The following is a 21,053-nucleotide window of genomic DNA, read 5'->3' as shown; positions in this document are numbered from 1 at the left end:
ACTTCTGCTTTGACCCCTTGATTTCTGAACGTATTTATTCTATCTACTGGAGAGTGTGCTCAGTCACTCAGTCATGTCTGACTCTTTGCAGCCCCACAGACTGTAGCCCATCAGGCTCCTCTGTTCATGGGGTTCTCTAGGCAAGAATGCTGGAGTAGTTGCCACTTCCTACTCCAGGGAATCTTCCCAACCCAGGGATCAAACCCACATCTCTTGCATCTCCTGCATAGGCAGGTGGATTCTTTACCACTAGCCCAATAAATAGTAGTTGTTGGTTTAAGGAATGTACTGCATCTTAAGGTATAGCCCTACAGTGGATGTCTTGGTGCCCCAGCCAGATCTTGCCTAATAAAAATTCACACTGGCCCCATCACTAGAAAATAGCCCTCAGCCAACAGGAGCCACCTAGCCCAGGAGGCTACATTCTCCTCCATTCTGGAAAGGAGGAAAGTCAGCCAATGAGTGACTGACAGAAAGTACAAAAGGTCATCACCCTTGCTCAATACAGAACTAAATCTATGATACAATGTGTGCCCCAAATCTTCCCAGTGGGATCAGATTGAACCTAATCTCCAGCTGAAACCAGAGTCATACTTTCCTCTTGGCCCTATCCAGTTTCAACTGAGGCCTTTCTTCTGAGAATACTCCCCTTATAAATCACTTGACATATATATATATGTGTATATATATCAGTTCAGTTCAGTTCAGTTCAGTCGCTCAGTCGTGTCCAACTCTTTGCGACCCCATGAATCGCATCACAACAGGCCTCCCTGTCCATCATCATCTATATTTTTAATGCTTTTCATCTAGGGAACTGGACCAAAGCTAGGACTTCACCCTTACAAATCAGCATTTCTATGCATACAATAGATGTGATATTAAGAAGCCAAACCACCATCTGAACAGCACTGAAGAACATCACTGCCATGAAGAACTATGGAAATAAGAAACAGGTGGGTAATTATACAAGATTACTTTTTCTTTTTAAAAATTATTTAAAAGATAACTATTTAAAATAAAAATTAATATTAATGCATTTTGGGGCTCAAAATGTATGTAGAAGTAAATATACCAAATCAATATCCCAAAGCATAGTAGTAGGGTTAGTCACTCAGTCCCAAAGCATAGAGGAAATGTAATTGGAATTATACTGTTGTAAGGCTCTTACATTACATATGGTATAATAACATTAACTCAAATGGATTTTTATAAGCTAAAGATCTATCTTTTAATCTCTAAAGAAACCACTAAAAAATACCAACAGCTATAGCTAGAAAACTATCAGAAGAACTAGAATGAAATCCTAGAAAGAAAATTATAGGGTAATTGTCAGACTAGTTGAAAGCCTAAGACTCAATTGATGTTGTTTGAAAAAGATGCATTTAAATATGAAGACACACAGAAGTTGAAAGGAAAAGGATGTAAATAAACATATTATCCAATCCCTAAGTCTAAGTAATTCAGTGTGACTAGATTATTTCTACACAAGAAGTATTACCAGAGATGGGGGTTATTTTATAATGATGAAAAAATTTATTCATCAGGAAGGCATAATTCTAAATGTGTGCTCATCTAAGTACAGAGCTTAAAAGTGAATGAGGCATAAAAGAACAGAAGCAATGGGAAAATAGACAAATTCAATTAATGCCCCTCTCAAAATAATTGATAGAATAACTAGCCAAAACTATTAGTAAGGATATAAAAGACCTGGCAGAATTGCTAGAAGGTACATCAATATATATCCTGCAGACATTAAATCATAATAGATAGATATTATGAGCGTCTTTATGCCAATAAATTTAATAGCTTCAGTAAATCAAAACATTGCTGGAATAATACAACTTTCTAAAACTGACACAAGTAAAAATGAAAAATATGAATAGCTCTATATCTATTTTTTAAATTGATGTAATTAAACAACTTCTGAAAAATAAAATTCTAGGTTTAGAGGACCTCACTGTTGATGTCTATCAAACATCTAAGGAAGAAATATCAATCTTCACAAGATCTTTTAAAAAACAGAGGAGGTAGATGCTTCCCAATTTGTTTTATGAGAACTACTGAACCTGATGAAAACATTACCATTAAAAAATGGAGACTAATATATCTCATAAATGTAGACATATACACACACACAACTAACAAATTATCAGCTAATTAAATCTACCAGTACTTAAAAAGGAATATATATCATGACCAAGTAGAACTGATTCCAGGAAATTCTGACAAAATTTTTACATGATTATTTCAACAAACATGGAAGGTCATTTGATATAATGCAGCAGTCATTTAAAACTCTTGCAAGCTAGGAAGAAAAGGGGATTTCTTCAACTTGATCAAGAGGATCTCTGATCACTGCAGATGGTGACCGCAGCCATGAAATTAAAAGACGCTTACTCCTTGGAAGGAAAGTTATGACCAACCTAGATAGCATATTAAAAAGTAGAGACATTACTTTGCCAACAAATGTCCGTCTAGTCAAGGCTATGGTCTTTCCAGTAGTCATGTATCGAGGAGAAAAAGGGGACGACAGAGGATGAGATAGCTGGATGGCATCACCGACTCGATGGACGTGAGTTTTAGTGAACTCCAGGAGTTAGTGATGGACAGGGAGGCCTGGCGTGCTGCAATTCATGGGGTCGCAAAGAGTCGGACATGACTGAGCAACTGAACTGAACTGACTGAATATCATATTTAATAGCGATTATTCCCCCTGAGATTGGGAAAGGCTTAGATATTTGAACTCAGCACTTCTATTTATTAATAACACTGTACTGGTGATCTTTGCCAATGATAAACCAAAAAGAAGAAGAAAAAGGAAAAGCATCCAAGATTGCAAAGGAAGATATATAACTATTTTTAGACATCATTGTTCATGGAGATTTTTACCAAAGATTTGCTAAGAAATTTACCAAAGATTCTTTAGAGTTAGCAAAGTAAATTTTGCTAAGTCACAGTATACAACATATTGAAAAATACAGAAGATCAGGTGGAAAAAAATGTAAAATATGTTTTACAATAACAACAAAAAAAAAAAGTTGGAAATATATCAAATGAAAGATATGCCAGTTCTCTACCTTAAAAAGGCAAAACATGGAGAAGGAAATGGCAAGCCACTCCAGTATTCTTGCTTGGGAAATCCCACAGAGGAGCCTGGTGGTATAGGGTCACAAAAAGAGTCAGACTAGACTGACTAGACTGACAAAACAACACAGAGAGACAGGGACTGGCAGCAGACGGGGCCCGAGGGCCATGTATGCAGGCACCCCCGATCAGAGGAGGCAACCGCCTCCTGGATCTGCACTGACCCCCTGTAGCCTGATGGCTGAGGGGCCTTAGAGGGCCACTGGCGGGGGTCTGCGGCTGAGCTCAGAAGCATACCTGGCATCACACCAGGGAGGGGGTCCACAGGAGGTGATCCTGGATCTCCCCCATCCCCAGTGCCTTCCCAGGACCAGGTGCTGGTTTCCCATTGTTGCAGTGAACCATTCAAGTGGGAAAAAAAATAAAAGGCAAAACATTCCTGGGAGAATTTCAAGAAGATTCGGATAAATGAGAGTTATACTATGTTCATGGGCTGGAATGCTGTTAAGAAGTCCATTATCCTTGAAGGAATGAAAAGGTAGAATAAAATACCAATTAAAATTCCCTCAGTATTTTTAGATAAATCAGCAAGTTGATTCTATAATAATTAGGAGGATATGATGCACTTAAATTATTCCTCATTTTCAAAAAAAATCCAAAATTTTCTGATAAAGAGTTACAAAACTGGAGGATGTATGCTACCTCATTTCAAAGTATATTATAAGTTGTATTTGTCAAGAAAATGTAGTAGCAGGGTAAAAACAGACAAATAGATAAATGAAAGCATAAAGAGTCAAAAAACAGACAAACATTTACATGGTCAACTGATCTTTTCTACAAAGTAACAAGGTAATTCAATGGAAGAACAATAATTTCTTTAGCACATTATGCTGGAAAAATTGAAATACATAGAAAAGAAACCAAAACTCAACTTCTGCCTAAATATAAAGCTAAGACTATAAAATTCCCAGAATAAAACATAGAATAACTTTACAGTATTCAGGTGAGCAAAGATTTCTTAGAACATAAAAAGCTCTAACCATAAGAAAAAACAATAAATTATACTCAATCAAAATTAAACTAGTGTTTCTAAAAAAACATCATTTGAGACAATAAAAAGGCTGAAATAATAATTAACTCTATATATTCAGATTTTATTTGTAAAATATTTTATGTCTATATTATAAGATATACTCAGAATATATTTTGGATATTCAGATTAGATAAGGAACCCCTTCAACTCAGTAATAAAAGTTCAAACCAATAAAAAAAGTGATAGACTTGACCAGACACTTAAAAAGTATAAGAAACTTCAAATTAGAACCATAATAAGATATTACTTCACACTAATTAGAATGACTGAAATTAAAATTCATAATACCAAGTGTTGAGGAGGTGGAATAAATGTATCTCTGATACACTGATGGTGGGAGTCTAAAATGTAATGGCCACTTTAGAAAAATAGTTTTCAGTTACTTATAAATTTAAGCATACATATATTCTATCTCCCAGCAATCCTATTTCTAGGCATTTACCCCAAATAAATGAAAAGATATATTTACAAAAAGACATGTACAAGACAGTTTGAGCAATTTTATTCCTGGTAGCAAAATACTGATAAATATGAAACAATCTATTTGTCCACCAACCTGTGATTGTAATATTTTAAGAACATGCAGTGCTTAGCAATAGGAAGGATCAAACTACTGATACATACAACAAAGATGAGTTTCAAAACGTCATATTGAGTGGAAAAAGCCGGACACAAAAGAGTACATTCTGTATGATTCCTTGCATATAAAGTTCTCAAACAGACAAAATAAAGCTGTGGTTATAGAAATCAGATTGCTTCTTGGGATAAAGGCGGGGCGTGAAAGATTGCAAAGCATACTAGGGAATTTTCTGGGGCAATGGAGATAATCTACAGCATTAACTGGAATGCTGATTACACAGGTGTAGTCATGAGTCAAAATTATTGAGCTACAGCTCAATACGTTTAACTTTAATAAACTTAAAATGTGTGCATTTTGTTATATGTAAAGAACTCAATACAGTTTAAAAATAATTTCAAATTAAGAAGGACACTGTTCCACCTGTTTTCTCTAACGATGGCAACAGCAACAAGAATAAAACCAAGGTTTATTGAGCAGCTGTTCTTTGTGAAGCACTATGATAAATTCTTCACACGTGTTACCTGACTTGACTTCCTAAGAATTCTTTAACACTTCATACCATAGATGTGATTAACTCCTATCTCTATTGTATACACCACAAAGTGGACCCACAGGTCATTGCATCAAAATGCTCAGTGACCAACAAGAAGAAACTAACAGCATCAGTGTATTAATCTAGGCATTCTAAACCAACGTCTAGTCTGTTAATCACCCCATTGCGCTCTCTAATTTCTGTGCTGTAGTTAGTCACTCAGTTGTGTCCAACTCTTTGCAACCCAATGAACTGTAGCCCACTAGGCCCCTCTGTCGATGGGATTCTCCAGGCAAGAATACTGCAGTGGATTGCCGTGCCCTCCTCCAGGGGATCTTTCCAACCCAGGTATCAAACCCAGGTCTCCCGCACTGTAGGTGGATTCTTTACCGTCTGAGCTACCATAAAAATAATGGAGTGGGTAGCCTATCCCTTCTCCAGGGGAACTTCCCGACCCAGGAATGGAGCTGGGGTCTCCTGCATTGCAGGAGGATTCTTTACTAGCTGAGCTACCCTGTAGTTATTATTGATTGATTGAGAGATAAAGAGTTAATTTTTTAGCAACATTAGATTCCACATGGTTGGAAATTCCCAAGAACTTTGACACTAGGAACCAGGTAAGCATGTGTAAATCAAAATTAACATAATTAACCAGAGTTCTGTTTATGAAACATGGAACTACAAAAGGTAGATGTCCAGCATTTCTCCAGATGTTGGAGACAGGCTGCCAGTTTCTCAAAGCTGGCAACGTTACCAGCAGCTGGTCAGTCAGGTTTGAGCAGCATCACTGTGTGGTCCACTAGAATACTTTGGATGTTTCCTCTTCTCCTTCCCATTCTTGGGCTTCACTAAAGGGTCTCCAGGTGCTTTCAGAAAGGGCCCACTATCATCTTCCCCTTTAACAACCCATGAACGGAACCAAAAGAGAAAAGGGTGTAGGATTGTGTTAGATTTCTCAATGGAGGGCATATCAAGATTTACAATAGAACAGATAGAACAGGAGGCATTTTGCCATCTCTGCATGGAGTATATGCTTACTTGACAGCCAACAAGCTGGAACACACAACAAAATCTTACTTATGAAACTAATCTACACTAAAATCTATCGGTTTGTATTCACCAAGACACTTAAGAATTGGATTTCATATCATATAATCAGGTTTTATGAAATTATTTTTACTGCTTTGTAATCAAACCAATGGAATTAATTTGCTTTCTATGACATGTTTGTGCATAGTTCTCAAAGCTACGATAGGAATTGTACTTCCTTTTAAATTCTACTTCCTTTTAAACCATTTTTTTCATTTAAAAAAAATAATTTATTGTTCAGTTTATGACAACCTGGAGTAAGAGAAGTCATCAACTAGACCTCGAAAATATCGTGCAAAGAAAGGTGTTTAACAGTCACATGTTATCTTTGTTCCAGAATTAAATTAGGACTAAAGGCCAGAATTAAAAAGGCCAGTGTTTCTCTAAGTGACCTCCTTCATCAGGGTCAACTGAGTGCTCACTTGTAAAAGAGAGTCCTGGGTTCCATTTCCATGCTCACAATATCAGTGTCTCAGCTGAGGATCCCAGGTCAACATTTTAGTAAAATTCCAGATGGTTCTTACCCTTAAATTTGGCAACTTCTGCTATAGGCCTGACAGAGAGGGGAAAAAATAGCCATCAAAGATTTTTATTTGTAAGAGGCAATTCCTAAAGTGAATGGAGAATTAAACCACAGCCAGCAAAAGAAATGTTTCACACCAGCACAGCAGCTTCTCTCTGCAAAGGGCTGCTTGCAGGCTTAAAAGCAGGATCTGTAAAATCTACAGCACACGATGCCATTATCTTCAACCTCACAAAGAAGGTTTTAGATCTGCTACATGAAAGATGTAATAAACCACACAGATGGTACATTGAACTAAAGCAAATGCAAGGGGAGAATTTAATACCTACAGATATAAAACCTCAGTTTGTTTTTAAAGATCCTTTTCATCTCAGGGAGAAAGACAGATTTAATCAGTTCTTTCACAGATGTTATCCCATGTCAGACTTGTGCCTGCCTTACTTGCGTTCAAAGGGGACAAAGGTAGTTTCTTTTTCTAAGCCAAGTTGGGAAGGGGCAGGGACTGAAATAAATGAGCAGCCACCTTTACGCCCATGGCTCAAATGATGTGTAACATAAGAGGTATTCCTATTTTGAGGAAAATGAAGAACATGGTTCTATAGAAGTTTAAATGTAGCTGAGCTATGGTTTCTTTTCTTGTTGTTGGTTTTTTTACTTTTTTATTAAAATTGAAATGAATGAAGGAGTGAACAAACTAACAAATACTTTCAAATAATGTGATTGAGTATACTTTATGTATTTCCTGTTCTTTGCAAGATTTTTCACCTGTGACTGGAGACTGCCTCCACATTACAAATGGGCTTCCCTCACCTCATGAACCAAGACTGGCCTCAGTAAACCTGACAAGCTCAAGAGCAAGGAAAAGATCTTTGGAAACAGATGGCTCCAAGCCAGACTTTGTCCTTTCAAAGCAACTCAATCCCTAGCTTCTGTAAAAGGCTGGATATCAGCATGCAACTTTTCTTTCCAGGCGGTTGTCATCACTGCTACATAGCAGGCTTTGCACCAGCTTCTTGTCTTACTCTTTGTTTCTCTGAATTCAGCTGGGAAGCAGTCCTTAAATTAGTTCTACAGAACTATGATGGAAGACCAGGAAAGAGGCAAACTAATTCTTATTCCCAAAGCAGTACCTTCATTGAAAACTTATTAAATAAAACGTCACACTTGGTACAAAATGCAAGTGCTTAGAAGAAAAGAACGGGTTTTGAAGGCCATACCATGAAGCACAGAATGGCACTGATGTTTTTTCTAACATATTCTAAATAAAATGGCCACCTCAAAGACTAACCACTTATATTCGGGGGTCAGGTTTGGATGGTTAAAAGAAGTATGGTAGAAAATAAATAGGCTTTTTAGAGGGATACCAATAGAAATTAGAGAAGCAATTCTGGATCCTTCACTTCACTGGCAAGGATTTTCAAATCTGCTCTTGTTGATATTATTCATTTCCTCTTCTGGCACATTAGGCACGATTTCAATTCTCTATCATTAGAATTATTTTATTTATTATATTGACCACACAGCAATCACTGGCATTTTCTATTATTTTAAAATGATTGTCCATTAATTGTCCTCTAAAATTGACATACAGAGTTTACATGGATAGTTAGTTAGTTCAGTCACTCAGTAGTGTCCGACTCGGCGACCCCACGAATCGCAGCACACCAGGCCTCCCTGTCGATCACCAGCTCCCGGAGTTCACTCAGACCATGTCCATTGACTCAGGGATGCCATCCAGCCATCTCATCCTCTGTCAGCCCCTTCTTCTCCTGCCCCCAATCCCTCCCAGCATCAGAGTCTTTTCCAATGAGTCAATTCTTCGCATGAGGTGGCCAAAGTACTGGAGCTTCAGCTTTAGCATCATTCCTTCCAAAGAAATCCCAGGGCTGATCTCCTTCAGAATGGATTGGTTGGATCTCCTTGCAGTCCAAGGGACTCTCAACAGTCTCCTCCAACACCACAGTTCAAAAGTATCAATTCTTTGGCACTCAGCCTTCTTCACAGTCCAACTCTCACATCCATACATGACCACAGGAGAAACCATAGCCTTGACTAGATGAACCTTAGTCGGCAAAGTAATGTCTCTGCTTTTGAATAGACTATCTAGGTTGGTCATAACTTTCCTTCCAAGGAATAAGTGTCTTTTAATTTCATGGCTGTGTCACCATCTGCAGTGAATTTGGACCCCAAAAAAATAAAGTCTGACACTGTTTCCACTGTTTCCCCATCTATTTCCCATGAAGTGATGGGATCGGATGCCATGATCTTTGTTTTCTGAATATTGAGCTTTAGGCCAACTTTTTGCTCCTCTTTCACTTTCATCAAGAGGCTTTTTAGTTCCTCTTCACTTTCTGCCATAAGGGTGGTGTCATCTGCATATCTGAGGTGATTGATATTTCTCCCGGCAATCTTGATTCCAGCTTGTGTTTCTTCCAGTCCAGCGTTTCTCATGATGTACTCTGCATATAAGTTAAATACCAGGGTGACAATAGACAGCCTTGACGTACTCCTTTGCCTAGTTGGAACCAGTCTGTTGTTCCATGTCCAGTCCTAACTGTTGCTTCCTGACCTGCATGCAGATTTCTCAAGAGGCAGGTCAGGTGGTCTGGTATTCCCATCTCTTTCAGAATTTTCCACAGTTGATTGTGATCCAAATAGTCAAAGGCTTTGGCATTGTCAATAAAGCAGAAATCGATGTTTTTCTGGAACACTCTTGCTTTTTCCATGATCCAGCAGATGTTGGCAATTTGATCTCTGGTTCCTCTGCCTTTTCTAAAACCTGATTGAACATCAGGAAGTTCACAGTTCACGTATTGCAGAAGCCTGGCTTGGAGAACTTTGAGCATTACTTTACTAGCATGTGAGATGAGTGCAATTGTGCAGTAGTCTGAGCATGCTTTGGCATTGCCTTTCTTTGGAATTGGAATGAAAACTGATCTTTTCCAGTCCTGTGACCACTGCTGAGTTTTCCAAATATGCTGGCATATTGAGTGCAGCACTTTCACAGCATCATCTTTCAGGATTTGAAATAGCTCCACTGGAATTCCATCATCTCCACTAGCTTTGGTTGTAGTGATGCTTTCTAAGGCTCACTTGACTTCACATTCCAGGATGTCTGGCTCTAGATGAGTGATCACACCATCGTGATTATCCGGGTCATGAAGATCTTATTTGTACAGTTCTTCTGTGTATTCTTGCCACCTCTTCTTAATATCTTCTGCTTCTGTTAGGTCCATACCATTTCTGTCCTTTATTGAGCCCATCTTTGCATGAAACATTCCCTCAATATCTCTAATTTTCTTGAAGAGATCTCTAGTCTTTCCCATTCTGTTCTTTTCCTCTTTTTCTTTGCATTGATCGCTGAAGAAGGCTTTCTTATCTCTTCTTTCTATTCTTTGGAACTCTGCATTCAGATGCTTATATCTTTCCTTTTCTCCTTTGCTTTTTGCCTCTCTTCTTTTCACAGCTATTTGCAAGGCCTCCCCAGAGAGCCATTGTGCTTTTTTGCATTTCTTTTCCATGGGGATGGTCTTGATCCCTGTCTCCTGTACAATGTCATGAACTTCATTCCATAGTTCATCAGGCACTCTATCTATCAGATGTAGGCCCTTAAATCTATTTCTCATTTCCACTGTATAATCATAAGGGATTTGATTTAGGTCATACCTGAATTGTCTAGCGGTTTTCCCTGCTTTCTTCAATTTAAGTCTGAATTTGGTAATAAGGAGTTCATGATATGAGCTACAGTCAGCTCCTGGTCTTGTTTTTGTTGACTGTATATAGCTTCTCCATCTTTGGCTGCAAAGAATATAATCATTCTGGTTTCGGTGTTGACCATCTTGTGATGTCCATGTGTAGAGTCTTTTCTTGTGTTGCTGGAAGGGGGTGTTTGCTATGACCAGTGCATTTTCTTGGCAAAACTCTATTAGTCTTTGCCCTGCTTCATTCCGCATTCCAAGGCCAAATTTGCCTGTTACTCCAGGGATTTCTTGACTTCCTACTTTTGCATTCCAGTCCCCTATAATGAAAAGGACATCTTTTTTGGGTGTTAGTTCTAAAAGGTCTTGTAGGTCTTCATAGAACCCTTCAACTTCAGCTTCTTCAGTGTTACTGGTTGGGGCATAGACTTGGATTACTGTGATATTGAATGGTTTGCCTTGGAGACGAACAGAGATCATTCTGTCGTTTTTGAGATTTTATCCAAGTACTGCATTTCAGACTCTTCTGTTGACCATAATGGCTACTCCATTTCTTCTGAGGGATTCTTGCCCGCAGTAGTAGATATAATGGTCATCTGAGTTAAATTCACCCATTCTAGTTCATTTTAGTTCGCTGATTCCTTGTATGTTGATGTTCACTCTTGCCATCTCTTGTTTGACCACTTCCAATTTGCCTTGATTCATGGACCTGACATTCCAGGTTCCTATGCAATATTGCTCTTTACAGCATCGGACCTTGCTTCTATCATCAGTCACATCCACAGCTGGGTTTTGTTTTTGCTTTGGCTCCATCCCTTCATTCTTTCAGAGTTATTTCTCCACTGATCTCCGGTAGCGTGTTGGGTACCTACTGACCTGGGGAGTTCCTCTTTCAGTATCCTATCATTTTGCCTTTTCATACTGTTCATGGGGTTCTCAAGGCAAGAATACTGAAGTGGTTTGCCATTCCCTTCTCCAGTGGACCACATTCTGTCAGCTCTCTCCACCATGACCCGCCCGTCTTGTGTTGCCCCATGGGCATGGCTTAGTTTCATTGAGTTAGACAAGGCTATGGTCCTAGTGTGATTAGACTGACTAGTGTCTGCAAGTATGCTTTCAGTGTGTCTGCCCTCTGATGCCCTCTTGCAACACCTACCATCTTACTTGGGTTTTTCTTACCTTGGGCGTGGGGTATCTCTTCACGGCTGCTCCAGCAAAGCGCAGCTGCTACTCCTTACCTTGGACAAAGGGTATCTCCTCACCACCGCTGTTCCTGACCTTCAATGTCAGATATCTCCTCTAGGCCCTCCTGCGCCCATGCAGCCACTGCTCCTAGGACGTGGGGTTGCTCCCTCCGGCCGCCGCCTCTGGCCTCGGGTGAGAGGCGGCTCCTCCCGGCCACCGCCCCTGGCCTCGGGCACAGGGTAGCTCCTCTTGCCCATTCCTGCACCGTCACAGCTTGGCACTCTCGCCCGCTGCCCCTGACCTCAGACGTTCGGTAACTCCTCTTGGCCGCCGCCCTTCGGGCATGGGTCCTCCCGGCTTCTGCCCATGACCTTGGACGAGGGGTAGCGCCTTTCCACTATGCTTAGTGTGCCAGTCGCAGCCGCCCACTATAACTATTTGTTTAATCTAATTGCTCTGCTTTATGAGGGAAAACGGAAACAGAGTTTTTGGTGCCAAGATGTTGAAGAATTGCAGACATCTCACATGCTAGTAAAGTCATGCTCAAAATTCTCCAAGCCAGCCTTCAGCAATACGTGAACCGTTAACTTCCTGATGTTCAAGCAGGTTTTAGAAAAGGCAGAGGAACCAGAGATCAAATTGCCAACATCTGTTGGATCATGGAAAAAGCAAGAGAGTTCCAGAAAAACATCTACATCTGCTTTATTGACTATGCCAAAGACTTTGACTGTGTGGATCACAATCAACTGTGGAAAATTCTGAAAGAGATGGGAATACCAGACCACCTGACCTGCCTCTTGAGAAATCTGTATGCAGGTCAGGAAGCAACAGTTAGGACTGGACATGGAACAACAGACTGGTTCCAAATAGGCAAAGGAGTACGTCAAGGCTGTCTATTGTCACCCTGGTATTTAACTTATATGCAGAGTACATCATGAGAAACGCTGGACTGGAAGAAACACAAGCTGGAATCAAGATTGCCGGGAGAAATATCAATCACCTCAGATATGCAGATGACACCACCCTTATGGCAGAAAGTGAAGAGGAACTAAAAAGCCTCTTGATGAAAGTGAAAGAGGAGTCAAAAAGTTGGCCTAAAGCTCAACATTCAGAAAACGAAGATCATGGCACCCGATCCCATCACTTCATGGAAAATAGATGGGGAAACAGTGGAAACAGTGTCAGACTTTATTTTTTTGGGGCTCCAGAATCACTGCAGATGGTGACTGCAGCCATGAAATTAAAAGACACTTACTCCTTGGAAGAAAAGTTATGACCAACCTAGATAGTCTATTCAAAAGCAGAGACATTACTTTGCCGACTAAGGTTCATCTAGTCAAGGCTATGGTTTTTCCTGTGGTCATGTATGGATGTGAGAGTTGGACTGTGAAGAAGGCAGAGCGCTGAAGAATTGATGTTTTTGAACTGTGGTGTTGGAGAAGACTCTTGAGAATCCCTTGGACTGCACGGAGATCCAACCAGTCCATTCTGAAGGAGATCAGCTCTGGGATTTCTTTGGAAGGAATGATGCTAAAGCTGAAACTCCAGTACTTTGGCCACCTCATGCGAAGAGTTGACTCATTGGAAAAGACTCTGATGCTGGGAGGGCTTGAGGGCAGGAGGAGAAGGGGCTGACAGAGAATGAGATGGCTGGATGGCATCACTGACACGATGGATGTGAGTCTGGGTGAACTCTGGGAGCTGGTGATGGACAGGGAGGCCTGGCGTGCTGCGATTCACGGGGTCGCAAAGAGTCGGACACGATTGAGCGACTGAACCGAACTGTTGAAGAAAGCCCCACATCACTTGGAACCTTAGCATTGCTTAAGGAAAGGTATTTTATGTCATAAGAATTGGAGACTTACATAGAAAAATGAGTGTTTCTAGGACTAACTGATAATGAAAGTCACATTTGCTTCTTGCATCTCTCTTGTCAATGCCTGTGACGGTGATCGGGGTGAGAGTTACTGTAAGATTCAAATCTGTTGTAATCAGAGAAAAGATGTATAACTTATAAGGCTCATCAAATGTCCTTCCTTGAGCTGATTTTAGAGCTATCAAAAGCCATAACTGCATGATTCTAGGAGGTATGATGGCATTTACAAAATTCTCTTATAATTTGGACATACTAACTACAATCTCTACCCTCTGTTTTCATGGGACTTGACGGGACTACAGATGGTAAAAGAAGTGAGATCAGGCAGTGACCTGGTAGACTTAAATCACTAATATCACATTAATATACATAGTGGGGGAGCACAGATTCAATGATGATCTAAAATAGATGGACGCATACCTTCTAAAATTAAATGCGGTGGGGATAAATATACACAGAGCATACTGTTCCTGCCTTCAAGAAGTTTAGATCCAAGAAGCATATTGTGATATTGCATTATTTCTTCTACAATTCTATAGATAATCACCTCCCTTCTTGGTAAGAACTTAACTTGAATGCATCATTTGCACACACTGTCTATAGGAATTCAGCCCAAGAATGAAGGCAAAGAGTTCATCTGATTCCCTATGGCTTGTCTGTTCTGGATTTGTTTCACAGGTCATCAAAATCTTATACATTTAAAACACATACACACACACACAAACACATTCTTACCTGTGCACAGGTAAGAATTCTAAAGGAAACAGATCACCTGAATACTTGGATTCTCTACTTTCAGCATATTTTATTTGAAATATGAAATTGTAATTAAAGACAGATTTCACCAGATACAAATTTGAGATTTAATTTATTATTTTAGCAAAATTGAATAAACCATACTGAATATTTTGTTTGCCTCAGTTAGCTTTATGTTCTGATAAAATTTGCCAAAGAAGTCCCACTGACCTTTGCTATATACATACAAATTCACTAAGATGTTCCGATGATCAGTGTTTGTGTTTTATTACATAACTAGTCAAGTTATGCTTCATGAATCTCATAATTAACAAAATGTGTATATCTTTTAATTAATATAAATATGTACATTTTTACATTTCAGCTGACACATTCTTACTGACAACCCCTCTATTACCCTCTCACTCTTCCTCTCAATACTTCAAAGAGATTGGGTTGAGTGTTTACTCTCTGGGCACCCAGATTGCTATGTATATATTACTATATACAATTAATCTGATTACCCTTTAATCATTTTCCCTCTCATTTTGTTCATCCAAGTTCTATAAGGATAGAGGCTTTGTTTCATTGTTCTTATTATCCCTCAGGTTTAGCATACAATTTGTCACAGGATAAGTATTCAATAAATATTCACTGAATAATTAAATGATACCTCCCCTTGAAAAGATCAAAATTTATTAGGGCTGGAATATATGCATGTAACTAACTGTAATGCAAAGCAAAATAATATGACAAAAGAGTTATTAATACTACATAGATGTGTTTGCTGTATTTATAGAAGATCAAATTATTTTTGCAAATATATTATAATCACTAAATAAAATATTTCCTTGCAGAATTTCATATAGATAATTGCACAGCACTTTTTCCCTAAGTGTGCTATTTCCCTGATATTTATTTTTTCCCTTAGAAAATAAACAATGTTTAAATTTTTAAATATTAACTTTCTATATTATGATAATTTCTTGTATAATTATAATGAACCTAAAGAAATTGAAGAGTTGCCTTTTCTTTATTTTTTTTTAATCTCTTTTTTGAAAAGTTATCTTCTGTTTTGTCTCTGACTTTGGGTATATGTGGGGGAAGGAAGTGTTAAGTAAACTTGACTATAAGTAAAACTGAATTATGTCATTTATTTCCAAAGGAATAAAGAAAACAAAAGAAGGAAAAGGAAAATAAAAAGGAAAGGGGAAAGAAAGGAAGGAAGGAAAGAGATAAGAATGGAAAAATTTTTTCAGAGTCATGGAAAGTTAACCTCACTGTATAGAATGCGAACCATAGTCAAATATTTGCCAGATATTTGTACTTAAGCTCTTCACAATGATACCTGGCATTTGTTCACTATGAAAAAAAATAAATACAAGTGATTAGTGCCAGTCTTTTTTTTTTTCCAGTATTGATTAAAGATTGCTATATTTACAAATCACAGTAGAATCTTCAGAACCTTTTTTTAAAATCTTGAAAACCTTCCTTATATTTATGTTTCTGTCACAGTGATTACACAATCTCATCTGGTTACTTTTAAACCAGCTAAAAAAGCCAAGTATTTCACTATTCCACAAATATGAGTTTAATCCTGAATTTGTTAGGTTTTAATAAATTGGTTCTGATTTTACAGAAAATAAAAACTTCCTCCTTTTAAAACAAACCAGAAATAAGATTCTTCTCCAAAAGAATGTATCACTTAATTATTTCAACCTACTGGACTCAAGCAAGCCTTCTTTCTTAGGAAAAGTAACTGTGAGGGTGGTGAACGACTCATGTGACTGCCATGCCTCAAGTTCCATTTGTCCTTTTGGAAAATTCTTTGTAATGGTAACTATTGTCCACGGTCAAAATTTAATTACTTTTTAAAGGAAATAAAACCTTTATTTCTATTTATCATGAAACTTTCAACAACACAAACCAATACCAATTAAAGTTCTAAACAAGTGAAATATAAAAATAGTACTTATATTTTCAAGGATATACATACATATTCTAGTGGGGGGCTGATTTTTTTTTTAAGAATTTGTAATTTGAGAGAACTTTCTGCTGAGTGATAGTTAGGAGGTTTGGCTTCCATCTTGACTCCAATAATTACTAGTTATGGGACCTCAGTAAAGGGACTTAACTATTTTTAAACCTTAGTATCTTTATCTATGGGTTTCCCAGGTAGTGCTAGCAGTAAAGAACCTACCTGCCAACGCAGGAGACATTAGAGATGCAGGTTTGATGCCTAGGTTGGCAAGATCTCTTGGAGGAGGGAATGGTAACCTATTCCAGTATTCTGGCCTGGAGAACCCCATGGACAGAAGAGCCTGGCAAGCTACAGTACATAGGGTCACAAAGAGACACAAGACTGAAATAACTTGGCACACACAGCATTTTCATCTATGAAAAAGGCATGATAGTACAATTGCTTCATAAGGGAAAATACCATTAAAATGTAAAAATATTTAGACTCATTGCTACATGATTACCTAACAAGCATTCAATAAAACAGCAGTAATTTTTATCAAGAGCCAACTCATTCAAAAAGACCTGGAAGAAAGATTGAAGGCAAAAGGAGAAGAGGGCAGCAGAGGATGAGATGGTTAGACAGCATCACTGACTCAATGGACATGAATTTGAGCAAACTCCAGAAGGCAGTGAAGGACAGGGAAGCCTGGAGTGGTACAGTCATAGGGTCACAAAGGGTCAGACTTGACTTAGCAAGTGAACAACAACAACAACAATTTTTATCAACATTATTATTATTATTTCCAATTGATGGCTTCATATTTGAATGCTATGGGCTTCCCTGGTGGCTCAGATGGTAAAGAATCTGACTCCAGTGCAGGAGACCTGGGTTTGATCCCTGGGTCTGGCAGGTCCCCTGGAGAAGGAAATGGCAACCTGCTCCAGTATTCTTGCCTTGGAAATCCCATGGACAGAGGAGCGTGATAGGCTATAGTTCATGGGGTCACAAAGAGTTGGATATGACTGAGCAACTAATACTACTTTCTTGCCCTTATATATACATACATATTATTATGTAAATTCCAGTTATGTATTCCTGTCTCAGGGTGGTTTCTTAAAAGTAGACCCTACGGCAAGAATTTCAGTGTAAGGAGTTTATTTGGGTGGTGATTTCAGGGAGCCTCAGTAGGAGCAAGGGAAACTAAGAAAATAAAAACTTTACAGGAAAATTTTAAAGGGGAGAAAAAGGAGGGATCTTGAAAATATTAACCAAAGCACATATGATCTTTTATTTGTAAACCCTGAGACAGTCTTCAAGTTCCTTAGCATATATTTACAAGATCCTGTCTATGATTTTAAGCTGCAGCTTAGTAGACTAACCAAATGACTGAGAGGAACAAGTTTATCTCTTCTTCAGAGATACTATTCTAGATTAGATCTCTGCTTAAAACCTTACTTAAGAGTGCTTCCCTGGTGGCTCAGCGGTAAAGAATTCACCTGCCGATGTGCTGGACCTGGGTTCTAGTCCCTAGTCTGGCAATATCCCACAAGGCATGGAACAACTAAGCCCGTGCACCATTAACTATTGAGCCTGTGCTCTAGAGCCTGGGAGTCACAACTGCTGAGCCCATGCACCACAACTACTGAAGCTCCTGTGCCTAGAGCCTGTGCTCCACGGGAAGGGAAATCTTTGCAATGAGAAGTCTATGCACTGCAACTAGAGAGCAGCCCCCACTCACCGCAACTAGAGAGAGCCTGTATGCAGTAACGAAGATCCACCACAACCATAAATAAATAAAAACGATTATTTCAAAAGAAAAAAGAAAACATACCTAAGGAGCAGTGTCTCAGAAAACAATTTAACAATTGCATCTACGTGAACCCTGAACTTCCTGATGTTCAAACTGGTTTTAGAAAAGGCAGAGGAACCAGAGATCAAATTGCCAACATCCGCTGGATCATGGAAAAAGCAAGAGAGTCCCAGAAAAACATCTATTTCTGCTTGATTGACTATGCCAAAGCCTTTGACTGTGTGGATCACAATAAACTGTGGAAAATTCTGAAAGAGATGTGCCGGGAGCCAGTGTGAGGAACTCCGCCCGTGGCAAAGTTCATGAGGAAGGAGGCTCGGCATACGCAAAGGTGGGATCGAGCCTCAGGAGACCCCCTGTTCCCGAGCATCTACCCCCCAAACCCAGAGTCTGCCTGCTTTGCTGTGTTATCCTTTCTACCTACTCTTCTGACATTAACAGGGGGCTGTCCCCCCACCACCTTTTTCTGGAGAAAGTTAATTTAGAGCTTTCAGATAATAACTCTCTTGGGCATAATAAGAGTGTTTCAATCCAAAAACCCCTCTGATGGCTTTCTAGCCTGCCTGCCAGACTCTTACAGCTGCGCATGTGATTGTTTGCAGCCTCCCGACCGCGAGAGGCACAGGAAGCTTAAAACATCCTAGGAACGTAGAGGCTTCTGAGGAGTCAAAATCATTAGAATAGGACTGATTAAGGGTTTCATTTGTTGAGCCAATACTTGCTGCCAAGTTTTCATGTTTTTTATGTGTAGATATAGTTGGTATACAGAAAAAAACAGGTAGTAGCCCTGGTATTAGCAAATTTAGATCTTTGAGTTAAGTACTTTCTTTGTTATAACCCACTGCACCTTTGTTCTATAGGAATGTAACTTTATTTAGTACTTTGAGGGTGATGCAGATTAAAGAAAAAACACTTCAAGGGAAAAAGGGTTTCCTGGTTGATAAACATTTATCTAGGAAGAGAGCCATAAAAATGTTAACAGGCCTCTTGGCCAGAAGATAATGTAAACCACCTGAGACCTTTTGTATACGGGAAGGTATGCAAGAGGAAAGCCTGGTCTCAATAGGGGTCAGGACTGCTGCCCCTGTATAACTCTGCATATTTCAACTTGGGGTATATAAGCTGCTTTTGAAAATAAAGTTGTGGGTCTGGCACCAATGCTTGACTCACCCATGTCGTTCTTTTCTCCCTTTTCTGGCTGAATTCCCATCTGGAATGTGGAGGCTCACCGTGTCTACTTATTTGCCCTGGCTTCTAAGACCCACGTGAGAGGGAGCCCAAGGCGGGGCACCCTCCGCTATTCAAGTGGGTGCCTATGGCCTATGTAGATGTTGCAAGTTCCTTGTCTTGGAACTTTATTAGTTTTCCATGTAAACCAAATTATTCAGCTCTTTTCTCCACTAATTTTCCTACTACACTATTCTTTCCTAATCTCTCTTTATACTTCTAAATAAATAAGTTTTTCATCGCTGGCTCCATCCCTGTTTCAAATTCCCTGGATCCACCAGGGCTAGACCCCGGCAGCGGTGGGAATACCAGACCACCTGACCTGCCTCTTGAGAAATCTGTTTGCAGGTCAGGAAGCAACAGTTAGAACTGGACATGGAACAACAGACTGGTTTCAAATAGGAAAAGGAGTACGTCAAGGTTGTTTATTGTCACCCTGCTATTTAACTTATATGCAGAGTACATCATGAGAAATGCTGGACTGGAAGAAACACAAGCTGCAATCAAGATTGCCAGGAGAAATATCAATCACCTCAGATATGTAGATGACACCACCCTTATGGCAGAAAGTGAAGAGGAACTAAAAAGCCTCTTGATGAAAGTGAAAGAAGAGAGTGAAAAAGTTGGCTTAAAGCTCAACATTCAGAAAATGAAGATCATGGCATCTGGTCCCATCACTCCATGGGAAATAGGTGGGGAAACAGTGGAAACAGTGTCAGACTTTATTTTTTGTGCTCCAAAATCACTGCAGATGGTGATTTCAGCCATGAAATTAAAAGATGCTTACTCCTTGGAAGAAAAGTTATGACCAACCTGGATAGCATATTCAAAAGCAGAGACACTACTTTGCCAACTAAGGTCCATCTAGTCAAGGCTATGGTTTTTCCTGTGGTCATGTATGGATGTGAGAGTTGGACTGTGAAGAAGGCTGAGTGCCGAAGAATTGATGCTTTTGAACTGTGGTGTTGGAGAAGACTCTTGAGAGTCCCTTGGACTGCAAGGAGGTCCAACCAGTCCATTCTGAAGGAGATCAGCCCTGGGATTTCTTTGGAAGGAATGATGCTAAAGCTGAAACTCCAGTACTTTGGCCACCTCATGCGAAGAGTTGATTCATTGGAAAAGACTCTGATGCTGAGAGGGATTGGGGGCAGGAGGAGAAGGGGACGACCGAGGATGAGATGGATGGCATCACTGACTCGATGGACGTGAGTCTGAGTGAACTCTGGAAATTGGTGATGGACAGGGAGGCCTGGCATGCTACGATTCATGGGGTCACAAAGAGTCAGACATGACTGAGCGACTGAACTGAACTGAACTGAACTGAATCACACATGTGTCACAATTTCCATTCTTGTTTAATCATTGTTTAGTATACAGGAAACATTAGGATGCTCTTACTGAAAGGCTGTTTAAATATGGAAGCACATGTACACCCATGGCTGATTCATGTCAATGTATGGCAAAAACCACTACAATATTGTAAAGTAATTAGCCTCCAATTAAAATAAATATTTTTAAAAAAATATGGAAGCTGATCCTCATAACCAACTACTTGTCACACTAAAGCTTAAGAAACGTGTCACTCTTGTGCTCTCTTATTCATATGCAAAATATGTTTTACTGTCATAATTATCACCTTCCTTATTGGAAAACCTGTA

Source organism: Budorcas taxicolor, chromosome 5, assembly GCF_023091745.1.
Source record: "Budorcas taxicolor isolate Tak-1 chromosome 5, Takin1.1, whole genome shotgun sequence".
NCBI classification, from domain to species: Eukaryota; Metazoa; Chordata; class Mammalia; order Artiodactyla; family Bovidae; genus Budorcas; species Budorcas taxicolor.
This window is presented reverse-complemented; position numbering follows the sequence as displayed.